An 8,813-nucleotide genomic window follows, 5' to 3' on the forward strand; every position below is an offset into this window, starting at 1 on the left:
CCGCCGCCAACGGCCCTGAGGTGGCGGCGGGCGGGCAGGTGCCGCCGTCGACGTCCCCGATGGAGGGTGAAGGGACCTCTCCGGAGCCACAGCCGGAACATGAGGAAAAAATTACCCCCAGCGCCTCCCGTTCGCTGTGGGGTTTGCCCTCCGTACGTGGTGAGCAGTCTCTGGGGGGGGGGGTCCAAATGCGAGGTCTTGTTATTTATTTATTTTTTATTTTTTGCTTCAGGATGGTTTTAGCGCTTGCTCTCTCCTGCTCCTACTCCAGCAGTGCTGGAATCAGGAGTTATCCCTTCTCCAGGGAGTGAGTAGACCTCTCTGGGCTTAGCCCCACAAAAACCACCAGAAATGCTGGTGCATTTTCATCTCTTCTTACATTTCAGTGCCAAAAAAGTCCCAAGAGGCAGCTGGCTGAACAGGTGGACTTGCTCTGTGCTGCCCTTCCACTGCTTTAGGACACCATTAACCTGTGCCTTTGTGGGGAAAAAAATAAAATATACCTTTTTCCTTTTGCAGGACCCCGTCCCACACATTTAACGCCCGGGAGCGTGTGAGGCGCCGGCCCATCGCTGGAGGAGGAACAGCAGCGTGCAGACCCCAGCACCAGTGCCTAGGGACTAGGGTACAGTTTTTGGAAGGTGAGGAATTAGGTCCCGGCCTTCTCTGTGGGGAATGGCACCTGTCGGGAATTAGGAGTCCCCAGGCTTTAAAACAAACAAGCGAAAAGCCTTCCTGATCTAAACTGTGGTGTGACAGTGTTACTGGGTGCTGTGAGACTGCTGCCATGTTCCAGTGACAGCTTTTCAGTGGAAATTGAAATTATTTCATTACAGAAAGTCAGTTGACTACTTTAGGTAAGTACTTAACTGACTTTTTTCTTGACTAAGATTATAGGAAGAACATGAAATCCTATGAACCATGCTTTTTTGGTTTGGCTTAACTTTTAATGTGTAACAAACAAAAATAACAAACTTTTCATTTCTAATCAGAATAAAAAATGTAAAAAAAAATTAAGAACATTTCTTACATTTCAACTCTTTATATAACTTTTTTTTTCCATATGTGTTGTCAGTAGGTATAAATATCAGAACTTAATTAAAGGTTTAATGAGTTGAGAGGAATATCAAGGCACAGTCTGTTAATTGTTTTCTGTTGGAATGATAATTAAAAATTTTACCATTAAAGTGAAAGCCAAGAACACTAAATCTATTCTGTATCTGAGAATGGAGATTTTTTTTTTCTAGTTACAGTTGTTGATGGCCAGATATTGCTATGTAACATGTCTAGTAAACCTCAACATAAAGAGGCAAAGACCCTGACCCTCATGATTTGTCTTTATTACCTTAGCTTCAAACATTGGTAAATTGCAGTGGTATAAATCATATTTTATAGCTCTTTTGCTTGCACGCCTTTAAATTCTGCGCCATTACAATTATATCAGAAACTGTTGCTCACTTCTGAATTCCCAACGTAGGTAAGTGGTATTACACTCTTCTACCTACACTAAGCTCACTCCATCAGTTTTTATTCCATTCTCTCCTTCATAATTTCCATGCAACTCATATCACTATATGATCTGAGAGCCCTCCAGAAACACAATACAGAATCATAGAATGGTTCGGGTTGGAAGGGACCTTAAAGATTATGCAGTTCCAACCCCCCTTCCATGGGCAGGGACACCTCCCACTAGATCAGGTTGCTTAAAGCCTCATCAAGCCTGGTCTTGAACACTTCCAGGGCTGGGGCATCTACAACCTGGTTGTAGATATCTTTGGTTTCTGTATTGAAATAAATAAGTGTAGGAGCCTTCCATTTGAAATGCAAAACAATAAAATCTCTGCTTTTTCTTCATATTCTGGATCCCGTTTCTAGGAAAGTTCTGTACTTCCATGGACAAATAGAAGTAAGATTATTTCCTGAACCTCCAGTGCTAAGATGTTCAGGAGAGATTTAACTGTGGTGGGTTTTTTTTAAATCACATTTGTATGCAGTCAGAAAGAAGATACCATGTGAGAATTTGAAACAAACGTAATCATAGAATGATAATAGAATACTGCCAGTCTTTTCTGCTAAATGCAATATCCTCTCACATGACCATATAGGTTAAAAAAAAAGTATTGGTAAACATTCTTTTTGCTGTTTGTTTCCTTTGTTTGAATTAATTTTGAAAATATGTAGCACCTAAGAAAATTATAATGACCTATACTGGTAACATTTTCCTTTGAAAATAACATGTTGCTGTGTTAATGCCCAAGTTCTATAATCTCTCCAAAATGCCTATGGCTATTGGCATGAGCCATGCTGAAGTAGTGTCAGTGAAGCACCTTTTTTTTTGCTTTAATAGGAACCTTCCTCAGCTTCGGATGGAACTGAGGTGTGGACAGGACTTTATGAAACCGATTGGTGTTGTTGGAGGTGTTGGGGCACAGGGTGCTGTACTGGGACTGAATGTCACCAAACAAACTGGATCCAGTCTGGCCAGGCTCACTGGGCAAAGTCAGGTTCTCTTTGTTAAGCGCTGCTTGAGCAGCTTAATTCTGTAGGATGTTTATAGTCTCCTCCGTGCCTCAAAAGCAGCATGAAATAAAGCACAAAAAATGTTTTGACTGGAATTTCAACAAACAGGCAATAGAGGGGAGGAATGAACTGGAAAGGAAATGGGAGATAATGAACGGGGCGGTGACTTTCTGTAGAGGCTGTGGAAATGAAGACGAGTAAATAAATGTTTGATGCAATACAGAAGAGGGAACTAGCAGAATGCTTCAAACAGAGAAGTGTTGTGGTCGGAGTAATGATCTACATGAACAATCTTGGGTTGTGGTTTCAGAGTTGCTAATTCCAGGGCTATGTACAGTCCAGTCTCCCAGCAGGATTAAGTTGATCTGGATCAGGTATGGCCATGGTTTTACATTGGTCTCACATTAGCTTCTGCCCACGCTGTGGAATTTTTGTTCAGCCTCTGGAAGGATTGACAACAACCTATCTGGTTTTAATGTCTGCTGGTACGAAATTATCCCTTTGACTTTTTTTTCTGAACAAATTTGAATTGGCAGAATGACTTAAATTGTATTAGTGTTTTCCACTTGATGGCTATAGTGTATTTGATCATTAATAGGAGGCTTACAGTTAGCTTTACCCTCTTGTCAGATCATGGCATTTACAGCAGTTAATGGCTGTTGTGTTATGAGCTGTGTTGGTTAATGCTGGAGGGAGGGGTGTTGGGGGTAGTCTAGTTATGAAGCAAAAGAACTAAACAAGGGGTTTAGTTGTATGGATGGATCAAAGGACTTTGTGTTAGAGATGCCATGTAGAAGAAGTCTAAAATTTAGATGTACCCTGAGTGCTAGGATCTACAGAGAGGTTTCAGTCAGAGCTGACAGTTGACATACAAGCTTTAGTGGCAGGTAGACTGGTGATGTTATCCACAGATACGTGCAAAGAAGACAGTAAGAAGCCTTTTGGTGAAGAGGAAGAACCATGTTCTAGCTCTGCTGAGCTTTAATTTCCTGCTAGTCATACATAGAGAAGAGAAAAAGGCTATGATTTGAGTTTGGATAAAGGGAGATAGCTCTGGGGAAAGGAGCAGATCTGTAAATCATCTGCAGAGGGATGTTAGCTGTATTTGTATTTCAGATGAGATAACTCGCAGATAACGTGGGAGGATAAAAGGAGAAGACCAAGGATACAGCTCTCCGAGAGCATGAGAGGAGTCTGTCAAAGAAGACTTGGAATGAAGGCTTAAATAGGTAAAAGGAAAAGATTTTGAGTGAAGCATGGTTGATTATGTCAGGTCAGAGAGGATGGGGTTTAAACACATGGGGTTTTGGGGCTCTGTTGAACCTTTAAATGGCTTTGGTTAATCCAGAGTGGAAATGGAGAAGTCTGGGCACTGATAGATGTCTGTGGAGTGAGTCTAGAGGTGAAACAGAGGCCAGTTATCAGAGAGGAAAGTGGGAATGGGTCGAGGCATTAACTTATTTATTTATACCATTTTCCTTTTTTGAGGGGAAATGGAAGCAAAAGGAGAGTGAACCAAGAAGATGATGGCATATTTTACCCATAAATTTTTTTTAAGTAATTTTACTCATGGAGTTTTATTATCTCTAGTGGAAATTAGATGGCTTTTGGGCTTTTCTCATTTTGCTTACTGATTTCACAGGTGGGAAGAACAAGCATTCTCCTCTCAAATATCACCCCTTGGGGCTGTTCAGCTAAAGATGTAGCTTTAACATGCAGCTGAGCCACTGAAAAGTGGCGTTATTCTTCATGGGTATGTGTTCTGAGCCTTTTTGTACTGATGCCACTCATTGGACCTGTTTATCTACTGGTTTACTGAGTTTATTTGGCTCATGGAGTTGTCCTGTTGAGTGCCAAAATCAGCACAGGCTAGTCAGGAGTGCCCAGCTGAGCTGGGAACGGAGTTTCTGGAGATGGGGGATGTCACCTTCTCAGCAGCCATGAACTGTGAGGTCAATTTAGTGTGCCTTCTGCATCTGAACCACTAGGGTGTATTAAGCAGCTCTTCAAGAAACAGAATTGTGAAATTCCTCTCTACATAAGCCATGAAAGAGTTGGCAATTAATGAATAAATATGTTGATGATGATGAATGTTAATATAACTCATCCTCATGGGATCAATCTGGCAGCTCACACCTCTGAGAGCAGTTTTTTCAGATTCTTTGCAAAACCTGCAGACTCTGGCAGATCCCTGTAGTGAGTTACCACTGATTCATCTTTTGGCTTGGGATGTAGTTTCACTGAGATCTGGCTCTATGGTAAGCCAATTGAAGGTGTTAAACCAGAAGAAAGCTATTTTTCACTGTGCTAGCTTTCTGCTCGCTGAATTCCTTGAATCAAACTGGCACCAGTGTTTGCAGAAGTGAGGCAGGAGAAGAATTCCCATAGGTACAAGGGATAAGCGGAACTGCCTTTTCAACAGGAGCTAAACCTTCTATCCACCTTGTTGCAGTGTGAACCTCCACCTCTAGGATGTGGCTTCACAGTTGAGTGAAACTGATCTCGTTCTGACTTTTTGATGAAAGAAACTGTCCTACTGCCTCCCTGGTATCAGCCCTGTTAAAACAAACCCTGCTCAAAATGACTTGTAATACGTAGTCATGGGGTTACTAGCATCAACATGAGGAAGATAAATCACATTAGGAGTTGAAATGTGAGTTTTGGCTTTCTTCTGTAGCTTGGGATGGGGCCCCAAATAGTCCCCACTAGCTCATTAATATCACTACGCGCAGCTCTCTGCTCATTGTCTTGTTAACAGCAGTTTGAGTCTTGACTGGAGCCTCTTTCCTTTGATACTCCACAATCATTGATTTTCCTTTGAACACTGAGTCATTTACCCTAGTCTTCTCCCTGCTAAAGGATGAGCTAATGTGATTATAAAAATAATTTTTTTTTTTTTTCTGTGATCAGCAGAACAAGCAAAGCCTGGTTTCCTGTGGGCTTGTGCTGATGTGGCATTGCTGTGTGGATTCTCTTATGTATATTAAGCAGTGTCTGCACATGCTTGCCGTTTTATCAGTGACCACTTTATTAGGATCTGTTTCATCGATTTGGTTTCCATTTCACAGAAGTTACCTTTGTACAAATTTAGATGGAATTGGGCAATGGCTTAGACGTGCTTTTTTGGCAAGGAAGGGGGGGAAGAAAGGGGGATCCACAGGCAGAAACATCAACAGACTGAGTAATTGCATAAGCCTTCTTTCCTTAGGAAATCAGGCTAAAAATTAGTCTTTTGACAGAGACCTCTGCAGAGACCTCCGATCAGGCTACAGAAAGAGAAAGAAAAGTAAATCTTGCTGTTTACCATGTAAAGGCTTCCAGTTACCTGCTGCAACAGGTTTTTCATAAGTAAGGCTAAGCCAGTGGTTGGTGTTTACTCACTTGGTTACCTTCTCATCTTCAGCAGTGTCCCCATCTGGCTTTGGGAACTTGGGGGTTTGGGTTTGTTGGGTTTTTTTGCCAGAGTGCACTTGTGCATCAGTCGCTTTCACTTATTTTTAATTTAACCTTTATACTTGAATGAATGGCCATGTAGGCAGTAAGACAAGCTGTTAGAGGCTTGTGGTTTACGGGACTCTGTTTTTGTCAGTGATGCCGTGAAAAATAAAGGCTTTAGGTGCGGCCAAGGATACAATCCTATTACTGTAGAAAAGCTAGACTTGAGGGTTCCACTCTATAGCATCTTCGTTCTGAGACTTTCACTCTGGAATAAATGCTAGGGTATTTTACTGTTTTCCTCTCTTTTGTAACTTTACACATAAGCTCCTATTACCTTAGAAACTAAAATAAACAATTTGTAAAAGGAAAAACTGGTGTATTTCAAATTTCTGGGTGGATGCCAGTTTATTACAGATGGGTCCAGCTACTAACAAACTTTGCAGGTTTGTTCAGATTTTGTCACTATTCCGAGCTTATCTTGACCTCTGATGAGTTCATGAGTTCTCTCATGAATGCCTCACAAACTCCCTAACAGGGCAGCTGGATCCCAGAGCCCAGCCACCCCAGCTTCTTGAGTCTCCTGCCAGTCACCTGGACCTTGTAATAAGTCTGTTGTGTCCCCGGATGTGAACTTTTTTCCTTGAACTACTTTACAGCTTGATGAGTTCCCCCATTCTCTGACCCTGTCATTACAGAAATGCTGGTGCTGGAGCAGAGGAGCAGGGAGGGGAGCAGTCAATCAGGTTGAGCAGGAAATGTAGGACTACCCTTCCAAGAGTCTCCAGGTTTAGTCTGGATTACAATGACCATGCATAACAAAGCATCATTCTGTGAGGGGAGTAAAGGGAAGAGGGAGAGAAGGAGGGAAAACATGTCCATATGACTCCAGGAACTCAGTTCTAGTCAGACCCCTCCAGCTTTTTCTCCTGATTGTGAGGTGTAATGAACTTTGGAGTAGTGCTGGCTCCTGCTTGGTGATCTCCGTTTTAACTAGTCAGCTCTGTCAGGTGTATCGGATGGTAGGGGATGGATGGAGAAGCTGTGGCTGGGTAGAGAAGGAACCAGAGATGTGATGCGTGAGTTACTACAGTGTGTGATTGCACTGCTTTGTAACCCCCAGTGGGTCAATGTAAAAATGGGTAAAATTGTCTTCACTGTAGAGCAAGATTGAAGGTCTTCGCAGAAAGACTTACTCTACAGAAGCCTTAACTCTCAGGTATAAAGCAAAGGTATGTTGAAAATAGAGACACAAGTCAATGGAAAGCAAATTTTCCTGATGTGACCCCCCCACCAGCGAGACCTAACATGATTGCACCATCCTGGCTTCTAAGGACCAGGTCCTTAGAACAAGCAGCTGTTTAAGCTTTAATGGCTTGGTCATCTTGTAGTTGATAGGGCCTTCCTTGTTTAGGGAAGTGTTGTTCTGGAAACCAACTGTATTTCTTGTTTGCTATCAACTGGTCCCTGTCTCATTCCTGAGTTTAAAAAGACGGGAGGGGAGAGAGGGAAGTGAGCATTCATCTATAGACAGAAAAAAATACTGCTTCTATAGAGAGTTTCCCTGGTGACAGCCATTAGCTGCTTTGTGGCACCCCTCGGACAATTGGCCTGCTAAATGCCAAGTCTTTCTGCTTGGGAGATCCTCCTGCCCTGGTGATCACATTGCAAGTGGCAAAGTTAAAACAAAATGGAATTTGAGATCACCTGTCAAATTGTCCACGCAATTTAAAAAAAATATTTCCTGTGGTTGCAGTGTCTCCTTCAAACAGATGCAGCTAGCTGGGATTCTAACAGCACCAAAAAAAAAGGGAAATATTGGGAATTGCAAAGGAATTGGAAGAAATTTATTTAGATTAGGTATCAAGAAGAAATTCTTCACTCTGAGGGTGGTGAGGCACTGGAACAGGTTGCCCAGAGAAGCTGTGGATGCCCCATCCCTGGAGGTGTTCAAGGCCGGGCTGGATGGGCCTTTGAGCAACCTGCTCTAGTGGATGGTGTCCCTGCCCCTATCAAGTCCTTTCCAACACAAACCATTCTGTGATGCTATGAAGGAACTCCAAAGCTTTCTGCCTTAATACTGGAAGTTCCCTAAATTTCTTTTAAACCGCTAACAGTACCGTCAGAGGAAGCTCAGTACTAGAACACCCTTTAAGGTCCCTTCCAACCCAAGCCACTCTGTGAAGAGGACAGCTGGCTGCACTGCCATTGTCCCTGTGCCGTGGTGTCACCGTTCCGATGTTCACACTTTCTCCCCACACTCGGGCTTTGCCATAATTATTCCTCCATTAAACTCTTCACCCTTTCCACTCCATTTTTTCCCCTCGTTGCTTCCTTCCGGCTTGCCGCGTTGGAGACCCCTACCACTCGCTTTGTATTCTCCGGGCTGCCTTTGTTCTCTCCTCCCCTCCCCTCAGCCGGTGCCGTTCCCCGGCCGCCGAGGGTCCCGGCTGACCCCGCGGGATCCCGGGGCTGCCACCCCGCCGCCGGCTCCGCAGGGCCCCGCTGTGCCCGGCCGCGGGGGGTGGGATTCCGCAGCCGATTCCGCAGCCCGCCTACAGCTTGCTCATCGAGCCTTCCTAATTACAAGCAATTAGCGGCCGCGACCCGAGGTGACCGAGCACGCGCCGTCGGCGGAGGCCCGGAGAGCCGCCCCGCCTCAGCCGCCGGGCCGGCAGCTGCCGTACAACATGGCGGCGCCCATCGCCCGCTCGCGCCGCCGGGAAAGAGGAAGCGTCCGCCTCTCTAAGCCTCCCGGTGCGCGCGGCGGCTGCCCGGTGGGGCGTTCCCGCCGCCGGAGACAGCCGTTCCGCGGAGGGGCAGGCAGGTAGCGAGCGAGCGGGCAGGCGGCGGCGGCC

The 8,813-nt window shown here is 44.6% G+C and overlaps 1 protein-coding gene across 1 annotated transcript in view; it reads left to right on the top strand.

Moving 5' to 3' along the window:
- Positions 1–6: 6 nt before the first annotated feature.
- The window catches only part of EXD2 (exonuclease 3'-5' domain containing 2), a 25,341-nt gene continuing 16,534 nt past the window's right edge, over positions 7–8,813 (top strand). Inside the window, exons 1-2 of the mRNA XM_014941937.1 lie at positions 7–159; positions 520–641. The gene's annotated coding sequence lies outside the window, so the exon portion shown is untranslated. The remainder of the gene's footprint in view (positions 160–519; positions 642–8,813) is intronic.

Source organism: Calidris pugnax, unplaced genomic scaffold (genome assembly GCF_001431845.1).
Source record: "Calidris pugnax isolate Ruff unplaced genomic scaffold, ASM143184v1 scaffold56, whole genome shotgun sequence".
Taxonomy (NCBI): domain Eukaryota; kingdom Metazoa; phylum Chordata; class Aves; order Charadriiformes; family Scolopacidae; genus Calidris; species Calidris pugnax.